The 23,516-nt window shown below is 35.9% G+C and overlaps 1 pseudogene; it reads left to right on the top strand.

Annotated features, from left to right (window-relative positions):
* The first annotated feature begins 21,762 nt into the window (after positions 1-21,762).
* LOC137234678 (uncharacterized) lies at positions 21,763-22,797 on the top strand (annotated as a pseudogene).
* Positions 22,798-23,516: the final 719 nt, after the last annotated feature.

The raw sequence follows: 23,516 nt of genomic DNA, 5'->3' as shown, positions 1-23,516 counted from the left end.
ATAATAAATAGTAATTTCGAAAAAATGTTAAACAAATTAAACCCCAAGGATTTTTCTGAAAAATTAATACTCACAGAAGTCTACAATGAACTTAATACTCTCCAAACTACAATTAATTTAGCAAAAAATAACAACTTCCTGTCAACTTCATTGGACTTAGAAGAAATTACAGAAATCATTGCGAAAGAAAAAACAAATGTTTTAACCATAAATATTTTAGAATATGCAGAAATTAAAATTGTTAAATTCAAACAAAACTTTGTAACAGTTTACAAATACCCAAAAATTAAAGAAAAATGTGAACAATTCTACATCCACTCATTAGCTTCAAAAAAAGGAAAATTAGTTATGGATAAAAATATTGCTTTATGTAAAGGAAATCAATACGTAAGAATCAATAAATGTAAAGATTTTATAGATCAAACTATATGTAAGCAGAATAAAAAGGACGGATGTACAATACAAATATTAGAGAAAAATAATGCTCAATGTAAAATGATAAAAGAAAAGAATCCACCCTTTATTAATTATGGTAACGGAAACATTATTATTAGCGGATTGAATATATTAAACAACGAGATTTTAGATGGAGATTTTTCAATTTATTTCAAAACCAATATAACATTAAATAACGAAGTATATATAAACATTAGGGAAACTATGGTAAAAATACTCCATAAAAAGCATAAAGAAAATCTAGATATATTAGAATACTTAGAACCTCAATCAGAATACAAGTTCAATAATCTAGACGAAATATTATCCATATTTGTACCAATTGAACAAAATCCAATCAAGACTGCATTTATAACTATATTAATTATAACCCTATTAATCACAATAACCAAACTATTATTAGAATTTAGAGTAAGGAGAAGGAATATACTTTATCAAAGAGCACTAACACAATGTCAAAAAGACCATGAAGAAAGAAAACAAAAATTACTAGAGTCCAAATTGTAAATGAGGACATTTAATTTTAAGAGGGAGGAGAGTTAGTGCAACAGAAAATACACTACTGTACCGATAACATCATCCCATGTATGGTATAGAATCAGTAGTTTACATAAAAAGTATGGTCCTCTTTAAACATTGTCTATCTATCTATTAACCATTATCAGAAACCAAAACATTGTAAGCAAAGATAAGATTTCTATTTAAACATAAACCAAATACAAACATAAACAAAACATAAACAAAACCAAATAAAATATTATCAGCGAACAAAAGATTCCTATTCAACCATTGTAAGCATAGATAAGATTTCTACTTAAACATTATCAGCAAGATCCTTTTTTTGAACATTATCAGCAGCCACTAAACAAAAGAAACCAGAGCATATAAATAGACGATTAAGCATAGAAATAGGTTAGTCTTCTATTACACTGAAGCATATGAACTTCAGTTTAGAATTCATTAAAGTACATATAGATACAAATAAAGTATATTGTTTTATTTAAAATCGAAAGTACATACTTAACTCGCGTCTTAGACACTTTGCCCCTTTCTGGAGCTGACAAAATCCAATCAGCAACACTTATTTGCAAATGGGGCTTAGATGGGAGTTCAGGGCATAGCCTGTACAAGCAAAAGTTTGAAAATGCTGCTGCAACTGACGAGTAATTTTTAATTTGTTTCATGCCTTTAAAGCTTGTGTTAAATGATGACCACGATACTCCATAAATAAAATAAATTCCAAACCCTCATCAACACGATATTGTCGTCCAATCAAATTAATTTTTCAACAAGTAAGGAAGTCTAAGTTCGGGTGTAACCGAACATTACATACTCAGTTGAGAGCTATGGTGACAAAATAAGGGAAAATAACCATGTAGGAAAATGAACATAGGGTAACTCTGGAATGTGTTTTTATGACATGTGCATCAAATGGAAGGTATTAAAGAATATTTTAAGAGGGGGTGGCCCATAGTTCGCCATAAAGGTTGACCAGAGCTGACTCTAGAATCTGTTTGTACGATATGGGTATCAAATGAAAGGTGTTAATCAGTATTTTAAAAGGGCGTGGGCTCAGTTCTATAGGTGGACGCCTTGTCCAGATATCGCCATAAAGGTGGACCGAGGGTGACTCTAGAATTTGTTTGTACGATATGGGTATCAAATGAAAGGTGTTAATGAGTATTTTAAAAGGGCGTGGGCTTAGTTCTATAGGTGGACGCCTTTTCCAGATATCGCCATAAAGGTGGACCAAGGGTGACTCTAGAATTTTTTTGTACGATATGAGTATCAAATGAAAGGTGTTAATGAGTATTTTAAAAGGGAGTGGGCCTTAGTTCTATAGGTGGACGCCTTTTCGAGATATCTCCATAAAGGTGGACCAGGGGTGACTCTAGAATGTGTTTGTACGATATGGGTATCAAATTAAAGGTATTAATGAGAGTTTTAAAAGGGAGTGGCCCTTAGTTGTATATGTGAAACCGTTTTCGAGATATCGACCAAAATGTGGACCAGGGTGACCCAGAACATCATCTGTCGGATACCGCTAATTTATTTATATATGTAATACCACGAATAGTATTCCTGCCAAGGCTTTTGATTCGCCCCACAGAACTTTTTCATTTTCTTCTACTTAATATGCTAAGTGTCACACTCATTTTACAAAGTTTTTTTCTAAAGTTATATTTTGAGTCAATAAACCAATCCAATTACCATGTTTCATCCCTTTTTTCGTATTTGGTATAGAATTATGGTATTTTTTAATTTTTCGTAATTTTCGATATCGAAAAAGTGGGCGACGTCATAGTCGGATTTCGGTCAATTTTTTACCAATACAAAGTGAGTTCAGATAAGTACGTGAACTGAGTTTAGTAAAGATATATCGATTTTTGCTCAAGTTATCGGGTTAAAGGCCGAGCGGAAGGACAGACCGTCGCCGGTGTATAAAAACAGGGCGTGGCTTCAACCGATTTCGCCTTTTTTCACAGAAAACAGCTATCGTCCTAGAATCTAAGACCCTACCAAATTTCACAAGGATTGGTAAATTTTTTTTCGACTTATGACATTAAAAGTATCCTAGACTAATTAAATGAAAAAGGGCGGAGCCACACCCATTTTGAAATTTTCTTTGATTTTTGTATTTTGTTGCACCATATCATTATTGGAGTTGAATTTTGACATAATTTACTTATATACTGTAAAGATATTTAATTTTTTGTTAAAATTTGACTTAAAAAAATTTGTTTATAAAGTGATAATTTTAATTAAGCATACATATAGTAATAGGAGTAACGTTCCTGACAAATTTCATCATGATATCTTCAACGAATGCCAAATTACAGCTTGCAAAACTTTTATATTACCTTCTTTTAAAAGTGGGCGGTGCCACGCCCATTGTCCAAACTTTTACTAATTTTCTATTTTGCGTCATAAGTTCAACTCACGTACCAAGTTTCATCGCTTTATCCGTTTTTGGTAATGAATTATCGCACTTTTTCTCTTTTTCGAAAGTTTCGATATCGAAAAAGTGGGTGTGGTTATAGTCCGATATAGTTCATTTTAAATAGCGATTTGAGAGTGCCCAGGAACCTACATACCAAATTTCATCAAGATACCTCAAAATTTATTCAAGTTATCATGTTAACCGACGGACGGATGGACGGACGGACGGACATGGCTCAATCAATTTTTTTTTTCGATACTGATGATTTTGATATATAGAAGTCTATATCTATCTCGATTCCTTTATACCTGTACGACCAACCGTTATCCAATCAAAGTTATTATACTCTGTGAGCTCTACACAACTGAGTATAAAAAGAAACACCAGGTTTAGTGAAACACGAAGCAGATGATATAAGGGCTCAGATTAGTCAATTGAGGCCAATTGATTGTAAAAATTTCTTAGTGAAACATACCCGCCTCTCAACAATGGTTGATGGACATGTAACATACTACCGGGGACGAAGATAACCAAAATTGTTACATTTGCGGTGCCAAACCTTGTCAAATGAACATACCAGTTGCTTCTTACATTGCAAAGACTGAAAATTGTGATTATGGGTTTTCTACACTCCATGCGCTGATAAAAACATTCGAGTATTTATTACATATATTATATAGATTGCCCCTAACAGTTTGTCAAATCCGAGGAGAGAACCAGAGCATTTTTAATGAAAGAAAAAGCCAAATCAAGCAAAGGTTTAAATCTGAACTAGGCATTAACATAGATTGAGTCAATCCTGGGTTCGGTACAACCAATGATGGCAATACTGCCAGAAGGTTTATCGACAACTATGAAAAAACTGCTGTAATTACTGGCCTTGATGAAAATCGAATACACAAATTGCATATATTGCTTACCGCTCGCGTCTGGGTATCAAATTAAAACATAGCAATTTAAAATCTTTGCGGGAGACACAGCAGCGTGATATAATCAATCTTTATTCGTGGTATTATATGCCAATCACGGTGCACAAAATCTTATATCATAGTGTTGACATAGTCAAGCATATGACTTTACCTATAGGGAATTTGTCAGAGGAAGCGCAAGAAGCCCGGAATAAAGATTGTCGAAGATTTCGTGAATTCAATACTCGTAAGTGTTCCCGCTACGCCACGAATACAGACTTGCTTACAATGCTGCTGATCTCATCTGATCCAAAGATCAACCAATACAGAAACAACATTGAAACTAGAACTAAACCACTTCCGCCTGGAGTTAGGAACTTACTAGTTTTACCCGACTTGGCATCACTATCTTCTGGAGATCACCATTCAGGTATGATAAGTAGCAGGGATGTCCATTGTCCTGATTCAACGGAAACACAGGATATGTCTCCAGATTAAAACGTGTGTTAAAAATATATGTATATACAAATACCCCATTTTTGTTTGAGAAAGTTTTTCAAGCTAAGTACAACTATTTGTGGTAGAAGTGAATGTAACCCTACATATGTGAAACTTTCATTACTCTATCTAAAACTGGATGGGGTACAAAACTGCATTTTCGAAATTTTTCTAAAAACTCCGAAATATAAGATTAAGAAAAATTAAAAAAAAAAATAAAAAGAATTTCGCTACTATTTTTTTGAACACAACTGTATGTGTTAAATATTAAAGTTGTTATCTGCCTAAAAAAGTCAGAGACGATTGCTAGTTTTGAAATATTTATTTACCATAAATACGTAAGTGAATGATAACCTTATATAGAAGCATGTTGTAGTTGTATTTTTATTAAATAAACGACTGTTGAGCAAATCTGAGACAAAGTATAATTATCTTTACAATAAAATGGATTTAAAAGGGTAAGATTTGGTAAAAAAAATTTTTTTGAAGCACCCTAATGCATATGTAGACCGACACACACTCAAATTTTTAGTATTAGAAGCATAGGGCTTCTGTATAATCCAATTTCAGTGGTTAAGTTAATATAGGAGCACAACTATAATGGTTTTGACTTTTTTCCACCTAACTCCATACAGTCGTATAGCTTTTTTTTCAGCCGTTTGAATTTTGGTGTTGCCTGTTGAAACTGCTTGGGAAAAGAAGTGAATTTCATAGCACGGTATGGCCAACGCGTATTATAAAATGTCTCCGAAAATATTTTCTTGAATATATTTCCTTGTGATTTTCTGCGCATTTTAGTTGTTTCTTCGTAGCTTCTGCTAGTTTACTTGTAGAGGCATTTCCTAGAGCTCAAGGCCTTGGTACCACGGCTGGTTACTTCCGGAAAGGGTAATCTGATGGCCTGGTGATCGTCGAAATGATATTTTCTCTTAAATATTGTCTGAAAGCTTTCCGATTGTGTATGTCTTTTACCACTTGTGCGATAAGGAATGAGAATAATCTTACGTAGTAATCCGGCCAGTTAGGTTGTGACGGGCTGCATGATAACTCAAATTTCTCATGGTGAACTGCCTGGCCATTTCAAAACTTGATTCGTACATCTCTCCTCTAACGATCTGTAACTGATTTCCTTGTGCGATTCTTCTTTGATTCTTTGAAATGGTTTGTATGAAATTTTCTTCAGTGGTTTGGCCTCGATTCTCTATGTGTACTACTATTTGTTGGCTTGCATGCTAGTCTTATTTGTCTCGTATCTCGGTGTCTTCATTTCCTTATGTTAACGTAGCTGCTACGGTATTCCTCCTGTGCCCTTGAACCTTGGGATTGTTGCTTACCCTTGCTTTCGATGATGTCGATAATATATCCTCAATGTTATTCTCTGCGTTATTTTTTTGACCTTATCTCTTCGCTAACCTGGGTCCACGAGAGTGGCTGTATTCTTTGGCTTCGGCTGCGTGGTATCCTTTCGGCTCACTTAAGTGGGCAGTCCTCCCCTACTTTTATGACTTTGTCTAACTCTACAATCACTCGTGACACAAATTTTATAACACAATATGGTCCACTATACCTGATCGCTAGTTTTGCTGCAAAGTTATCCACCATTCTTTTGCTATTTGGACTCTAGCGAGCCTATTAACATATACTTGCGTTTAGCACCAGCGTTATCTCTAGTAACAATTCGTCCCTTGTTCACTACTTTTTCCCCGTTAATTATGTTATGATTCTCTTTATATTCCTATTAGTGGTACTTCACGCCGAGCTCGTCTGAAAATATTTTAAAACATCCACTAATAAACTATGTTCTATTGTCCGTGATGAGTACCTTGGGTACGCCGAACCGTGCCAAGACTCTCTCTCTGAATCCTCGAATTAGGCTTACTGCTTTCCCTGTGAAATTTGCTAGGGGCTAGATTCTAGGACGATAACTGTCTTCTGTGAAAAAGGGCGAAATCGGTTGAAGTCACGCCCAGTTTTTATACACATTCGACCGTCTGTCCTTCCGCTCGGCCGTTAACCCGATAACTTCAGAAAAAATCGATATATCTTTACTAAACTCAATTCACCTACTTACCTGAACCAAAGACTCTCTAAATATAAGATGGTACATTGTATAGTTCTAAAGCTTTGTGGAAATTGTGGGACGGCTGTACGAGGAATTCACCACACTTTTTGCTATGCTGTCCGCCTAAACATAGCTGATTTTTTAAGGCTGTTTAACTCTGTAATCTTTGCTGTAATTTATTTTGCTTTTGGAAAAATGACCTATATCAAAGAGAGTAGATTAATAAGAGGGAGCATTGTAGAGTCGTTCATTCTCCACAAAGTGGAACGGCTACACCAGGAATACACCATACGTTTTGCCCCTGTTTCGTTTTCACCATCGGGATTAAAAAAGTCATGAGCCTGGGTATTCGCGCAATTTTAGTGATGTAAATTGCATGGCGCCAGCGCCAATGCGGTGCCAGCTCAATGGTAGATCATTGACGTAAAGGCTCCAAGGGAATTTTTGACGCTACTTAGAAGTGAGTGCGTAGTACATTTCACTTGCGCTATTAAGTGAAACGACTTTTGTGTGTCAGGCACGAGTTTGGTGTTATTGGCGCTACTGGCAATGATGACGCTGAGCTGATGACGGTAGCGTTGGTAGTTCAGCTTTTGAATCAGAGAAAGAATTGATGACCCGTGTAAATTATTATGGCTTTGGCTATTATTGGTTGTGTATTTGAACCAAATAAATGCTGCGGACATAACAACCGGAGTCATTTTTGAGTTTTATATTTTAGATTTAATGCACAATTAATATGGGTGTGCTTGAGCAGCCAACTAATGACATTAGTATTGCTAAAGTGCTGCTTAGTTGATGGAATGTCGCTAATTTTTAGCGATGATCAATAGATTGTTAAAATTTCGTTTAACGAACGCGCGAAATTGCCACATCTGCTAAAATTTTCCAAGATTTTCCATTGTTGATTTAACTTAAGCTGTTATGCCAATATTTTTCAGCCAGCTTATTTCATATAAGTAATTTTTCCAAAAGCAAAATAAATTACAGCAAAGATTACAGAGTTAAACAGCCTTAAAAAATCAGCTATGTTCAGGCGGACAGCATAGCAAAAAGTATGGTGAATTCCTCGTACAGCCGTCCCACAATTTCCACAAAGCTTTAGAACTCTACAATGTACCATCTTATATTTAGAGAGTCTTTGGTGTGACACCTACCTTATTAAGTAGAAGAAAACGAAAAAGTTCTGTGGGGCGAAATCAAAAGCCCTTGGAATCTTGGCAGGAATACTATTCGTGGTATTACATATATAAATAAATTAGCGGTATCCGACAGATGATGTTTTGGGTCACCATGGTTCACATTTTGGTCGATATCTCGAAAACACCTTCACATATACAACTAAGGGCCACTCCCTTTTAAAACCCCCATTAATACCTCTAATTTCATACCCATATCGTACAAACACATTCTAGAGTCACCCCTGGTCCACCTTTATAGCGGTATCTCGAAAAGGCGTCCACCTATAGAACTAAGGTCCACTCCTTTTTAAAATACTCATTAACACTTTTCACTTGATACCCATATCGTACAAAAAAATTCTAGAGTAAACCCTGGTCCACCCTTAAGGAGATATATCGAAAAGGCGTCCACCTATAAAACTAAGGCCCACGCCCGTTTAAAATACTCATTAACTTCTTTCATTTGATACCCATATCGTACAAACAAATTCTAGAGTCACCCCTGGTCCACCTTTATGGAGATATCTCGAAAAGGCGTCCACCTATAGAACTAAGGCCCATTCCCTTTTAAAATACTCATTAACACCTTTCATTTGATATCCATATCGTACAAACAAATTCTAGAATCACCCTTGGTCCACCTTTATGGCGATATCTGGAAAAGATGTCCACCTATAGAACTAAGCCCACGCCATTTTAAAATACTCATTAACAGCTTTCATTTGATACCCATATCGTATAAACAAATTATAGAGTCAACCCTGGTCCACCTTTAAGGAGATATCTCGAAAAGGCGTCCACCTATAGAACTAAGGCCCACGCCCGTTTAAAATACTCATTAACCCCTTTCATTTGATACCCATATCGTACAAACAAATTCTAGAGTCACCCCTGGTCCACCTTTATGGAGATATCTCGAAGAGGCGTCCACCTATAGAACTAAGACCCACTCCCTTTTAAAATACTCATTAACACCTTTCATTTGATACCCATATCGTACAAACAAATTCTAGAATCACCCTTGGTCCACCTTTATGGTGATATCTGGAAAAGGTGTCCACCTATAGAACTAAGCACACGCCCTTTTAACACCTTTCATTTGATACCCATATCGTACAAACAAATTTTAGAGTCACCCCTGGTCCACCTTTATGGAGACATCTCGAAAAGGCCTCCACCTATAGAACTAAGACCCAATCCCTTTTAAAATACTCATTAACACCTTTCATTTGATACCCATATCGTACAAACAATTTCTAGAGTCACCCTTGGTTCACATTTATGGCCATATCTGGAAAAGGCGTCCACTTATAGAACTGAGCCCACGCCCTTTTAAATTACTCATTAACACCTTTCATTTGATACCCATATCGTACAAACAGATTCTAGAGTCAGCCCTGGTCCACCTTTATGGCGATATCCCTAAACGGCGTCCACCTATAGAACTATGGCCCACTCCCTCTTCAAATATTCTTTAATACCTTCCATTTGATGCACATGTCATACAAACACATTCCAGAGTTACCCTAGGTTCATTTTCCTACATGGTTATTTTCCCTTATTTTCTCACCATGGCTCTCAAATGAGTATGTAATGTTCGGTTACACCCGAACTTAGCCTTCCTTACGTGTTATTATTTGCTTACCCTGCACAGTGTTTTGACTATAAGGCGGTAGATGTAAAAAATTCATAGTGACGGATAAAAGCGAAAATGTGATTATGTTAAAGGGCAGTTACTAAAAGTCGTGTACGCAAAATTTCGGGTAATTAGCTGCCACCAGTCTTCGACAAACGGTGCATTTGTGTGGAAATTTGTGAAATCCGGGTAAAAATAAAATAAATGAAAGGCGCGATAACCTCCGAAGAGATTTAAGGCCGAGATTCTCTTCCAATTTGCGTCGTGCTCCTTTTAATTTTTCCTACAAATTGGCGGGACTGGACCTACTTGTTTTATGCCGACTCCGAACGGCATCTGCAAGGAAGATGAGTTTTCACTGACAGCTTTCCATGGCAGAAATACACTCGGATGCTTGCCAAACACTGCCGAGGGGCGACCCCGCTTAGAAAAATTTTCTTCTAAATGAAAAAAACTTGTTTCTAAAATTTTGATGTGTCTTTTCCCGGGGCGTGAACCCAGGATCTTCGGTGTAGTAGGCGGAGCGCGCTACCATCACACCACGGCGGCCGCCGCCGTGAAATCCGGGTGATATTGATTAATCGGTTTAAGTGCGTAGGAGTCATGGATAAACCTGGTAAAATATTTATCATTAATTTTGGGTTTTGGTGTGTTTTCTTAAAAAAACAACAAGGAATTGTATATTTTTTAGATTAGTAGCAAAAAAAAGTTAGTACCCCTTAGTAACTCAATAAAAGTAGATTCATATTGTAGATAACTTTATCTAGCTTCTGCTCATATAAGCCGATTGTAGCGCACGGATTTGGAAAAATGTATAATTTTTTATATTTAATTTTTAAAATTTTTCGATTTTCAGTTTCATCTTATATAATTTCACGAAACGAATTTTTCCAATTTAGGCACAGCTACCCTAAAAATGAAATACTTGAAAAAATATATAGTAGCATACTTACAAATATTAACCTTTGTATATCCGATAATGCGAAAGATGAACTAAAAAGAAACCTAAAAGTGTTGATGCTGAAATTTGATAAGAAATGGAATTTCGCTGGTAAACGGATTGAGCGGTAACTTAGGCAGTGCTAAATATATGAAAAATGCGCAGGCAAATGCTTCAAAACAAAGGTATCTCTCTGGTGATGAAGCGCTAGGCCTCTACCTTGACGCTAAATTAACTACCAATAGCTATAGATTATTGAGAAATGCAGCTCTGGGTGTGGATCGCGATGTCTTTCCATCGTTCTATAGTTTAACGAAATCTAAGAAAATATGCTTTCCACCTGATGAATGCAGTCATGTGGACAAGATTTCTGCTAGTTATACTCAGCGTGCTTTGCACACAGAGCATATTAACTTTAATTGGATAACGGTTGGTTGAACAGGTATAGAGGAATCGAGATAGATATAGACTTCTATATAACAAAATCATCAATATCGAAAAAAAGTTTGATAGAGCCATGTCCGTCCGTCTGTCCGTCTGACCGTTAACACGACAACTTGAGTAAATATTGAGATATCTTCACCAAATTTGGTACACGAGCTTATCTGGACCCAGAATAGATTTGTATTGAAAATGAGCGAAATCGGATCATAACCACGCCCACTTTTTATATATATAACATTTTGGAAAACACAAAAAACCTGATTATTTAGTAAATAATACAACTAGAATGTGAAATTTGACGTGTGCACTGACAATGAGACTCTTGATAAAAATTTGAAAACAAATTTTAAAATGGGCGTGGCACTGCCCACTTGTGATAAAATCAATTTTCAAATATTATTAATCATAAATCAAAAATCGTTAAACCTATCATAACAAAATTCGGCAGAGATGTTGCCTTAACATAAGGAATGCTTTGAAGAAAAATTAACGAAACCGGTTAAGGACCACGCCCACTTTTCTACAAAAGATTTTTAAAAGGGTCGTGGACGAATAAAATTAGCTATGTCTTTGCAAAAAATTTATATCAATGGTATTTCATTTTCCAAGTGGATTTATAACAATAAATAGGAAAAACTTCAAAACTAAAAAAATGGGCACCGCCCCTTTTATGACTAAGCAATTTTCAATATGTCAGGAGCCATTTTTCGAATAATAATTTACTTATCGTTACAAAATTGTGTACACATATTTTCCTTTTAGCAGAAAATATTTCTAGAAAAAATGGATCGGTTAAAGACCACGGCAACTTATATAAAACAAGTTTAAAAGGGTCGTAGACTAAAATAATAAGCTATGCTCAATGTTATTTCACTTAACAAGTTTTACTGTAAGAGGAAATGGGGAAAAATTTTTCTTTTAAACGGTCGGTGCCATGTGTTATGTAGAAAAGTAATTTATCTGAAATGAAATGTACAATTGAAGCTCACGCTGAGTATATAATGTTCGGTTACACCCAGAGCCCACGAGAGGGGAGGGGAAATAGGGAGATTCCCCCCGGGCTCGGGGTTTCTGAGGGGGCCCGCGATTTAGAGGCACTAAGACATTTTTTTTAATTCAGGAGAGTCTTTAGTTGTTAAATTGTGCAATTTTTTAGCCGAATTTCAAAAGCAATGAATATCTGCATTTCGTTTTAATATTATAGTGAAGTGTGAAAAATAAAAATCTATATATATAAAAAGAAAGGATAAAATGTGTTTTAGTTGGTCGCCGGTGTTTGAAGAGATGCATCGGTTGATTTTATTCAAACTGTCACATAAGTTGCGTATACCTCACGCGGCTGTTATTACATAGGTTTGGTTGCGATCGACGTACAGGGTCTCGAGATATAGGCCGAAACGTGGATCCAGGTACCCCTAGAATGTGTTTATAGAATATGGATAACAAATGAAAGCTGCTGATGAGCGCTTTAATAGAGGGAAATTTTCATACCCCTGGGTGATTAGGATCTTGAGATACAGGCCAAAACGTGGATCAGGGTAACACTAGGATGTTTTTTACATTATGGATATAAAATTGAAGCTGTTGATAAGTGCTTTAGTACAGGGTAGTTTTCATACCTATTGGTAACTAGGGTCTCGAGATATAGGCCAAAGCGTGGATCAGGGTAACACAAGAATGTATTTTTACATTATGGTTATCAAATTGAAGCTAAGCTGTTGATGTGTGCTTTAGTACAGAGTAATATATTATACCGCTACACATAGGTAGATTTTCAAGTTTTAGGCGGCCAAAAATATTTTATTGCCTACATCTTCTTAAAACTGTTTAAAAATCGTTGATTTAATTTGCCATACTCTAGGTAAACATGAAATCTCATTAAAAGATTGTCGTGCACAAGCGTACGATGACGGCTTCAATATGAAATGAGCTTACAACAGAGTACAACGTCGTTTTCTAGCCAAAAAATCGAATGCTGATTACTCGCCTTGTGCAACCCACAGTCTGAATTTATGTGGTGTTGATGCTGCAGAATGTTGGATGGCTGCAATTACTTTCTTCGGAGTTGTACAAAAATGTTTTACTATTTTCAGTAGCAGTCCACAACGATGGAACATCCTCAAAAAAATGTACCGAGCTCTCTTGACAGTCTTTGAGACACTATGTGGTCGGCTAGAATTGAGGCAATCAGACCATTCGCAAACCATGTTCCAGGATTAACACAAGCACTTAACGCATTACTTAAGCTAAATTTGACTGCACAAGCATACGGAGATATTACCGGCATTCTCAAGTATATTAACAAGTTCGAATGTATCTTGCTGTCCTCAATTTGGTTCAAAATACTGACTACCATTAATGAAAGAAACGTCGTACTCCAAGCTAGAGACGCCACCATGGATGTTGAGGTCCGACATCTGGTTCAGAAAACATTAGTCAGATCCCAAGAAGTCAATTTCATCAAGTTAAATTTCAGAAGTCAAAATTCAGAGAGTAGTCAGACAGCAAAAAAACATTAAATTTTGCGCAATGTTTTTCTGCTGTCTGATTACTTTCTAAATTTTGAGTTCTGAATTTTGCCTTCTGAAATTTAACTTCTGAATTTTCACTTCTGAAGTTTGTCTTTCTGAGAAAAGGGTTCTGACTAATGTTTTCTGAAAAAATGTGTTTCTGAATTTTTGTTTTCTGAATTTATGGGGGCACAGCGATATTTAGATGCCTTATTAGCTGATTTGATCAGGAACCAATGGGAAGCAATTTTAAACGAATGTCAAACCGTTGCTATTCAATAGAACATCTCGCCAAAGCTTCCGGACATTCGAAAGAGAAAACCCAAAAGACGTTTTGAAAATAATGGAAATTAGATGATTATGGATGATCCAGAATCTTATTTTAAAAACAATACATTCTTGGTGATCGTTGATGCGGTAATCACTGGCATTACTGAACGATTTGCTGCTCTGAGAAATATGAACGAGACGTTTTCCTCTTTGTGGCAATTTGAAGACATGGATGAAACTACGGGCGGGGCGAGTGCAGCAAAATTTGTCGAAAAATACAAGTCGGACGTTTTTCAAAGCTTAGAATGCGAAATAATTCCCTCGAAACATATTTACAAAGCAAATTTTGATAAAGATCTGTCACCATTGGAATTTCTAAATGTCATCTATGTTCAAAATCTGTATACAATATTCCACAACATTTGTGTTGCTTTACGTATCTTTTGAAGTATACCTGTACTGTATCTAATGCAGAATGTTCCTTCAGCGTCCTTTCAAGAATCAAAAACTTTCATAGATCGTGTTCATCTAAAGAGCGAGTTTTAGGACTTGTCACGCTTTGTGTTGAATCAGTTTTGGCAAGACAGTTAAACTTTGACATTATTATAAAAAATTTTGCAGCGAAAAAAGCAAGAAAAGCCACTCTTTGATATTCTAACCTTCTATATTGAATAATAAAAATTTATAATCATCACTATATTTATCAGAAATGCACTAAAATGTTACCAAATAGCTAGAAAGGATTATTTGAAACAAAATGTGGATGTTAAAAGAGAAATTTATTTCTACCTTACAATAAAACAGTATAAATAGTAAATGTTAATTTTATTTTTAGCTCTTAGTCCATATATCATTTAGTTGATGTCGCAAAAATTTGTTTTTTATGTAATCCATCAAAAGTGATTCATGAATGAGACGTCATTAATTCAAATTAATCAAATGTATTAGTGGATTCTTTATAGGGGGCCCGTAAATTGTTTAGTCCCGGGCCCGGATTTTCTCTGTACGGCCCTGGTTACACCCGAACTTAGATACCTGTACTTGTTTTACATTGCAAACTTTGCTAGACATAACCACTAAGCGCGTATTAGACACTTTGCCCTTTTCTGGAGCTGACAAAATGCAATCAGCAACACTTATTTGCAAATGGGGCTTAGATGGGAGTTCAGGGCATAGCCTGTACAAGCAATAGTTTGAAAATGCTGCTGCAACTGACGAGTAGTTATTTTTAATTTGTTTCATGCCTTTAAAGCTTGTGTTAAATGATGACCGCGATACTCCATAAATAAAATAAATTCCAGTTCGGGTGTAACTCAGTTGAGAGCTATGGTGACAAAATAAGGGAAAATAACCATGTAGGAAAATGAACCTAGGGTAACTCTGGAATGTGTTTGTATGACATGTGCATCAAATGGAAGGTATTAAAGAATATTTTACGAGGGGGTGGGCCATAGTTCTATAGGTGGACGCCATTTAAGGATATCGCCATAAAGGTGGACCAGGGATGACTCTAGAATCTGTTTGTACGATATGGGTATCAAATGAAAAGTGTTAATGAGTATTTTAAAAGGGCGTGGGCTCAGTTCTATAGGTGGACGCCTTTTCCAGATATCGCCATAAGGGTGGGCGAATGGTGACTCTAGAATTTGTTTGTAGGATATGGGTATCAAATGAAAGGTGTTAATGAGTATTTTAAAAGGGCGTGGGCTTAGTTCTATAGGTGAACGCCTTTTCCAGATATCGCCATAAAGGTGGACCAAGGGTGACTCTAGAATTTGTTTGTACGATATGGGTATCAAATGAAAGGTGTTAATGAGTATTTTAAAAGGGCGTGGGCTCAGTTCTATAGGTGGACGCCTTTTCGAGATATCTCCACAAAGGTGGACCAGGGGTGACTCTAGAATTTGTTTGTACGATATAGGTATCAAATGAAAGGTGTTAATGAGTATTTTAAAAAGGAGTGGGCCTTAGTTCTATAGGTACACGCCTTTTCGAGATACCGCCATAAAGGTGAACCAGGGGTGACTCTAGAATGTGTTTGTACGACATGGGTATCAAATTAAAGGTATTAATGAGTGTTTTAAAAGGGAGTGGCCCTTAGTTGTATATGTGAAGGCGTTTTCGAGATATCGACCAAAATGTGAACCAGGGTGAGCCAGAACATCATCTGTCGGATACCGCTAATGTATTTATACAAGTAATACCACGAATAGTATTCCTGCCAAGATTCCAACGGCTTTTGATTTCGCCCAACAGAACTTTTTCATTTTCTTCTAGTTAATATGGTAAGTGTCACACCCATTTTACAAAGTTTTTTCTAAAGTTATATTTTGCGTCAATAAACCAATCCAATTACCATGTTTCATCCTTTTTTTCGTATTTGGTATAGAATTATGGTATTTTTTCATTTTTCGTAATTTTCGATATCGAAAAAGTGGGCGAAGTTATAGTCGGATTTCGGTAAATTTTTATACCAATAGAGAGTGAGTTCAGATAAGTACGTGAACTGAGTTTAGTAAAGATATATCGATTTTTGCTCAAGTTATAGGGTTAACGGCCGAGCGGAAGGACAGACCGTCGTCAATCGATTTCGCCCTTTTTCACAGAAAACAGTTATCGTCCTAGAATCTAAGCCCCTACCAAATTTCACAAGGATTGGTAAATTTTTGTTCGGCTTATGACATTAAAAGTATCCTAGACAAATTAAATGAAAAAGGGCGGAGCCACGCCCATTTTGAAATTTTCTTTTATTTTTGTATTTTGGTTGCACCATATCATTATTGGAGTTGAATTTTGACATAATTTACTTATATACTGTAAAGATATTAAATTTTTTGTTAAAATTTGACTTTAAAAAAAAATTATTTTAAAGTGGGCGTGGTCGTAGTCCGATTTTGATAATTTTAGTAAGACATACATATAGTAATAGGAGTAACGTTCCTGCCAAATTTCATCATGATATCTTCAACGACTGCCAAATTACAGCTTGCAAAACTTTTAAATTACCTTCTTTTAAAAGTGGGCGGTGCCACTCCCATTGTCCAAACTTTTACAAATTTTCTATTTTGCGTCATAAGTTCAACTCACGTACTAAGTTTCATCGCTTTATCCGTCTTTGGTAATGAATTATCGCACTTTTTCTGTTTTTCGAAATTTTCGATATCAAAAAAGTGGGCGTGGTTATAGTCCGATATCGTTCATTTTAAATAGCGATCTGAGAGTGCCCAGAAACCTACATACCAAATTTCATCAAGATACCTCAAAATTTATTCAAGTTATCGTGTTAACGTACGGACATGGCTCAATCAATTTTTTTCGATACTGATGATTTTGATATATGGAAGTCGGTTCCTTTATACCTGTACAACCAACCGTTATCCAATCAAAGTTAATATACTCTGTGATCTCTGCTCAACTGAGTATAAAAACGTACACCTAGTACAAATTAATGTAAAAACAGGATGTCTCAAATTGTGCGAGAGCGTGAAAATGAAATGGGATAAAACTGAATTTAGCCAAGAAAGCAAATACAACACAATAGCCCAATGGTTAGGCGATTGTGATTTCACAAGTTTAATCGCGGTTCGATCCCCGGTGAAACCTGTTGAAATAAATAAAAAAACATTACGAAATTGCCTGACGATGATGACATGGCAGTTTTCGAAATGGTACCATCGCAATATGCCAGTAAATGCTTCCCTCTTTTCAGTTTTTCCCAATAAAAACCAAACAATAATTGAATAATAATTATTATTTACCGAAGTTAAGCTCATTAATTCTTAAAAATCTTAAGTAAAATTTAACACACCATTAAACATACAAACAGATAAAAACGCGTTTCAAGCCTTGAAAACATTGTTAAAAATAGCGATTTAATTAATAGAGATTTAATTTTGTATTTTTCAACCACTATTGGAAGGTACAATTCTATAAACCACTAAGTAATGTTAATTGAAAATGTTAATTTTTTTCAAAAAAATGCACATTCGTTGTTTTGGCTTTGCAAAATTTGAAATATATAATATTTCGTTAAAACAAAAATTGCACATTCGTGACTTTGGCATTGTACCGACGATATACTAAAGTTATATTAAATACGAAAACTAGTCTAACGCTATTTTCGTTGCACTCTATTAATCCAAATACACATGCTTATATGCTAACATACATTTCTTTTTGAACATTGCTACTATTTTAGTTTGAGTGTATGTACATATGCATGTTTTCAGCAGAGGCCGTGAATTTGGAATCGTTTGCTTTGCTGTTCTCCGTGTATAAAATTGTTGTTGTTGTACCAATAGAATTCACCGTGCTTGCATTCTTTTTATGATTCAGAGACGGAAATCTGTAGAGAATCTTCAACGACGAAAAGCAATAGAAATTGTCAAACTGGAGGTAGATGTTTCACCACATTACCTACTTGAAGATTAACAAAAAACGCGGTGAAACGTGAAAAAATAGTTAAATTGTGGTTATTATATCAAAATAATATTTTTTTAGCGTTGTAATTGGCGAATTTCATGCCTCATTTCCCCAATGGTGAATTACCTATCCGCGATTTGAGGCTTTACTGTTTCCCATTATTCGTTCTGTGGGCGGTTCTCTTTAGTTACACGTTCTCTGGTATGATTGCCCTTTTTTAACACGCTTATATTAGCTTCACTTATATGTATGCTTATTCATAAGTCTCTAGGCTAGGCGCGCAAAAGAGAGTTATGCTTGGTTTTCAATATGTCAAAATCACTGACATCAAATACTGACTTAACTGTCACCATGGCGAATTGGTGTCAAATGTGTTTTCATTACATATTAAAAACTGGAATGAAGTCGATATAGCAGTGTGTGTCAAAGACTGTCATCAAGCTGCGGTGTCAGTCGATTGAAATCCAGTTTTCACCACTGATGTCAAACGTTAAGTAAATGTTTTTGACAGCCCATCAGCTGTTATCTTCTTTTGAACAAAAGACAAAAAATTTAAGTAGAAGAAGTGCGAAAGTGAACTAAATTTTGTAAAAGCCGATGAAATAATTAATTTAAACAAAAAAAATGCGGAAAAATACACAAATGGCGATAGCTGCTGCCACTATTTGTTTTGTGACAAGCCTAAGGGCATGGACAAGAAAGCGGAACCAGCTAAGGAAGCGGAAGCAGTGGGTTAGGCCAGGGCTTCGTGATTCGAGAGGAACATGTGGATGAAACTAGAACAGTCAGATTCTGATTTATTGTCACTATCGCGCTCTGTATGTTGCTTACAGCGGCGGAATCGCTATATGATCTATTCTCAACTATGATCGACTCACTATCACAATCGGCATCATGTTTTATTTCAATTTTCTTAACAGTTGGTGATTCTTTGCTATCTGCCTCTTCTGAATTGCCAATGTTAAGTAGTTAACTCGCGTCTGATATGTCAACTATATAGTTCATTTCACCCGTGCTTTTCTCTTTCTTTTCAAAGAAAATCACATGCCTACTTATTATGATTTTGTGCGTTTTAGGATTGAACAATCTATATGATTTGGACCTATTGCAATAACCCAACATGATGCACTCATTAGACTTGGCGTCTAGCTCTTTTTGTTTTTCCCGAGGCACATGCACCATGGCTTTACAGCCAAACACTTTTAAAAATTTTAGGTTCGGTTTCTTTTTGTCCATATTTCGTACGGGCTCTTCGTGTTTGCCGCGAATGGAATAAGATTCAAAATGTACGCAGCTGTGTTTAAAGCCTCAGCCCAAAATTTTTTTATTTAACTCGGAGTCGATCAACATGCACCGCACTCTTTCAATTATTGTTCGGTTAAACCACACAGCCACTCCGTTTTGCTCAGGGGTATATGGTGAGGTGGTTTGATGCACAATACCTTTCGACAAATTCTGAAATTTTACGTTATTATAGTCGGTGCCGTTGTCTGAACGAATCATTTTTATTTTGCGCAAACACTGATTCTCAACCAGTTTCTTGAATTTGACGAACTCGTCAAAAACTTCAGATTTGTGTTTAATAGGCACTATGGACAATTTATGAGAAAAATCATCAACGAATGTCAATAATTAACTAGCGCCAGAGAAAGACTTTTCTGCAAATGGACCCATTACGTCCGTGTGTACTAAATCGAGCAAATTTTTTGCCCGACTGCCACTGCTTTTAAAAGAAGCACGCGTTTGCTTTCCTTGCACACAAACCACACAACTTTCTGTACTTGCTTTTTCAAAGTCAATACCAACAAATGCACATTTAACTTTTTTTTAAATGCTCTGGGCAAATGTGCCTCATTCTTCTATGCCAAAGCTGATAATTATCGCGAGCAAAAAATGCGTTGTTGCTTTTCGAGTCGTGATTATATTCTGTATCACAATTTAGACGATATAAACCATTCACCACATTTGCGGTTACTATCAACTTTTGTTGCTATTGTAAATGATGCACTCATTACCTTCGAACATAATTTTATTTCCATTCATAGCCAATTGTCGTACCGATAGCAAATTTGCACACAAGTCTGGTACGTATTCCACATTTTTCCCTACAGCATCTGTTTGCTTTTTGTTCGCTTATAAACGCATATTTAAATTACCTTTTGATTTGACTTTAATTGTTTTATTATTTGCAACTAGAATGTTTTTATTTACAACTGGCACTTCATCAACGATTACATTACAATTTCTAGTCATATGTGAAGTTGCGCCAGAATCAACAAACCATTCGTCTTTATTACAAATGTCGTGCGAAAGAAGTGATGCGAAAAGAACATGTTTGCCCTTTTTGGCGTTAACATCGCGCTTACTTTTGTTAGGACAATTTCTAGCAATATGACCAAGCTGCTTGCAAAGAATGACATCGAAATTGATTTGATTGATTTGACTTTCCCTTAAAGTTGGACTTTGTGGTTGAATAAAGTGCATTCTCACCACATGTATTCGGGTTATCAAATTTAACATCTTGCAACAAGAGTGTTTTTATGCTATCGATCGTAAGTTTATCTTTGGTGTTTTCAACGGCTAATACAAGTGAACAAAACTCTTCTGGTAGTCCCGCCAACATTAACGACGCGGTAAGCTCTTCGTCGATGTTGAGGCCGGCATTTTGCACTTTAAGTGACGCCATCACGACCGAATTTACGTATTCCTGTACTGATACGTAATTAGAAAGTTTACACTGCACTAGTTGCTTCAATAACTCCACTTTTCGCGTAAGACCAGTGTCTTCATATGCGGAAAATAATGCTTTCCATGCTTGATGAGCCGTTGTAGCCATTGCTGTATGTGAAAAGTTATTTGGCTCTATCATCAGGGTTATTTCAGCTAGTGCACGTTCATCGCTGTCTTTTTCCTTGTCTGAAGGTTCTGCGGGTAGTTCTGTTTCAACTACCTTCCAGCAGTTCTTTATTACAAGATAGGATTTGGCGTGGCGCTTCCAAACGTCGAAAACGCCGACCTTTTAATTTTTCGAATGGAAAGGTTACTGCGTTTGTCGTCATGTTGAGAAAAAAATCACTGACTATTCTGTTAAAAACAACCAATCCGCGTTTAATAGATGTTCAACCGTTTAGAAAATATACTTTATTAAACTTTATCAATAATATTTCGCGTAGTAAGGGCCCATAACCTGTTGTAAATTGATTATTCCACGCAGTTTAATAAAAGACACGACACATTCGAAAGTAATTCAAACCGGAAGTAAGTACATATATATTCAGTAGAAAAGTGGATACATATTCAGGGTTGCATTTAATGGTTTTAAGTGTCGTTCGATTTTACACTTCAATACTCTGGAGGGCTTTGACTTTCGTATGGAGCGCATAACCCCATACGTTTACAAAGCTAATACAAAGTGCCAGGAAGCTATCTCGGTAGGGGAAAAGTTGGCAGTAACTTTACGTTACTTGGCAACAGGAGATAGCTTTTCCAGCCTGATGACTATTTTCCTGTTGGGAAAAACTACCATCTGTCATGCAATATGTGAGACATGTCGTGCTATTTTTGAAGCATTGAAAGACGACTTTCTAAAAGTGAGAATTCATGTGATTTCTTTAATCAGACACAAATCTACACATGTATTAATGTTAGTTATATTTCGTCAAGGTTCCCAGCAGTCATGAAGAATGGACAAAAGTTGCGCAACGTTTTGAACAGCGATGGAATTTCCCTAATTGCTGTGGGGCACTGGATGGCAAGCATGTAGCTATTCAGGCACCAGCAAGCTGCGGCTCAGTACTTTAATTATAAAAAATTCAACAGCATTGTTCTCGTGGCTCTAGTGGACGCCGACTACAAATTATTGTTTGAAGTTAGAGCATGTGTCCGTGAATCTGATGGTGGTGTATTTGGAAGGTAATTCTGCTACAAAATCTTGGAATTTAGTATAAATAGTTATGAACTCTTATTCCAAAATACACACATGTGTCCACTTTCTACTGCACTTGCTGAAAATACAACTAATTTTCCACCACCGAGGCCACTTCCACATGAAGGAAATGAAATGCCTTTTGTCATTGTTGCTGACGACGCTTTTCCTTTGAAACCGTACATAATGAAACCTTTTTGTTATCGTCAACAAGTTATGTCGCACAAAATTTTCAACTATAGGCTATCTCGAGCGAGAAATGTAGTTCAAAATGTATTCGGCATATGTGCATCTCAACGTGAAACCAGAATACGCGGAAGCTATTCTTATCGCCATTTGCGTCCTACACAATTTTCTTTTAAGCCGCAAGTCAGTAAATCTGAGAACATCTGACGGAGGTAGTGAGACAAGTGGTGTTGCTGTTCAAGTTAATTGGCGAATGGAGCTTGGGGAAAGCGGAATGATCCCATCAATTCCGCTAAGCAGTACTTTAGGTAGGTCAGCAAGCAATACAGTAAATGTGCGTGAACAATTTATGGAGTACTTCATGACACCCCATAGAGAAGGTGCCTGGTAATACAACAGAACAATACTACATGATTAATTTAGTAGTATTTTAGAAGCAAGTGTGCAATAGACTGGGTTGGTCCCCATACAAAAAAAGCAGCCTCTAAATTTGAAGCTTGAAGCTAAGAGGGTTTCGAGAAAATTTTTTAAAATGTTTTTGCTCCTTACAAAAACAGCTCAAATGGCTTTTTATTGTAACTTTTTTATTTGATATCCGATTTTTAAAATTGATATATAAAATTTTTTATCATAGTTCCTTCTAATGTCGGAAGTCGTTTTCACATAGTTGTGTCAGCTACCGAGTTGTAGGCCCTTAATATATTCTTTTTATTTCAAAAGAATATTAGAAGAAATTTGCTCTCAAAATAAATATTTTGCCATATCAGTCGGATGTCAAATAAAAAATTTACAATAAAAAACTATTTGTTTTTGTAGGGATCAAAATTTTTGAACTTTGGAGTATTCTAATCTCTGAGTATAATCGTACCAGCTGGCTGTTTCGGGGTATCACAAAATCTGAAAAAATGAAAATTTTGGATTACATCAGTTTTCTATGAAAAAAACGATATGTACAAATAAAAAATGTTTTGCGTATTCACATTTTTTTTTTTTTAAATTCAGTCTTTGCTTACTATTAAATTCAATAAAGCTGTTCAGTTTAATATACATACATACAACATTTTGTACTTTTTAAGTCTTTGAACAAACAAGAAATGGCTTACGTACTAATATTTTTTTAAATTCAGTCTTTGTATA

Source organism: Eurosta solidaginis, chromosome X (genome assembly GCF_040869045.1).
Source record: "Eurosta solidaginis isolate ZX-2024a chromosome X, ASM4086904v1, whole genome shotgun sequence".
NCBI classification, from domain to species: domain Eukaryota; kingdom Metazoa; phylum Arthropoda; class Insecta; order Diptera; family Tephritidae; genus Eurosta; species Eurosta solidaginis.
Note: the sequence above shows the minus strand (reverse complement) of the source record. Positions and strands in the feature narration are given on the sequence as shown.